Here is a 996-nt window from a genome sequence, read left to right as displayed (position 1 = left end):
GCGGCTCCAAACAGAAGCTACTTGCATTCATTGGTGAGAAACTTAACAAGAGGCTACGAGGTTGGTTTGCCAAAAAGCTTTCCCATGGCGGAAAGGAGGTACTACTCAAGTCTATTGCTATGGCTCTTCCAGTTTATGGGATGTCATGCTTTCGATTGACTAAGCATCATTGTTAAAAGATAATGAGTGCAATGGCTAGTTTTTGGTGGGATGAAGATGGAGAGAAGAAGAAGATACATTGGGTTGCGTGGAAGAAAATATGTGCACCGAAGGACAAAGGAGGGTTGGGGTTCAGAGACATTGAGGATTTCAATCAGTCCTTATTAGCCAAACAAGCATGGAAACTGTATAATGAGCCTGATAGCTTGCTTGCGAAGGTGTACAAAGGACGATATTTTGCTTCATCAACGTTTCTAGAATGTGGAAAGGGATACAGACCATCTTATGCGTGGCGAAGTATTTTAGTTGGCCGAGAACTCTTGAGGAAAGGGCTTATAAAATCCATTGGAAATGGGAAAGGCACATTTGTTTGTCTGACTAATGGATAATTGATGATGCACCTCGTCGGCCAGTGAGTAAACAAATAGCCTTTGATGTGGCTCTACGAGTCTGGGACTTGATAGGAGAGGATGGGAAATGGGGGTTAGAGAGACTACATAACCTATTTCCACCTAACGAGGTGGAGAGTATTAAGAAGGTCATTATTGGAGACGTTGAAGACAGAGAGGTTTGGACTTTCAACAAGACATGGAGCTACACGGTCAAGAGTGGTTGTTGGCTCTTAGCAAAGATAAATGAGGAGCTGAGAGGACAGGAAGTAGTTCAAGAGCAGGCAGTGCTTGACTTAAAAAAACAAATATGGAAAGTTCCCACGCTTCCCAAAATACGCACGTTCTTATGGCGTGCGGCGTCTGGAGCACCTGCAGTAGCGGAATGCCTTACAGCTCACGGAATGCCAGTAGACCTGACGTGTAAACTGTGTAACCAAGGATCAGA

Source organism: Brassica oleracea, chromosome C5, assembly GCF_000695525.1.
Source record: "Brassica oleracea var. oleracea cultivar TO1000 chromosome C5, BOL, whole genome shotgun sequence".
NCBI lineage: Eukaryota > Viridiplantae > Streptophyta > Magnoliopsida > Brassicales > Brassicaceae > Brassica > Brassica oleracea.
This window is presented reverse-complemented; position numbering follows the sequence as displayed.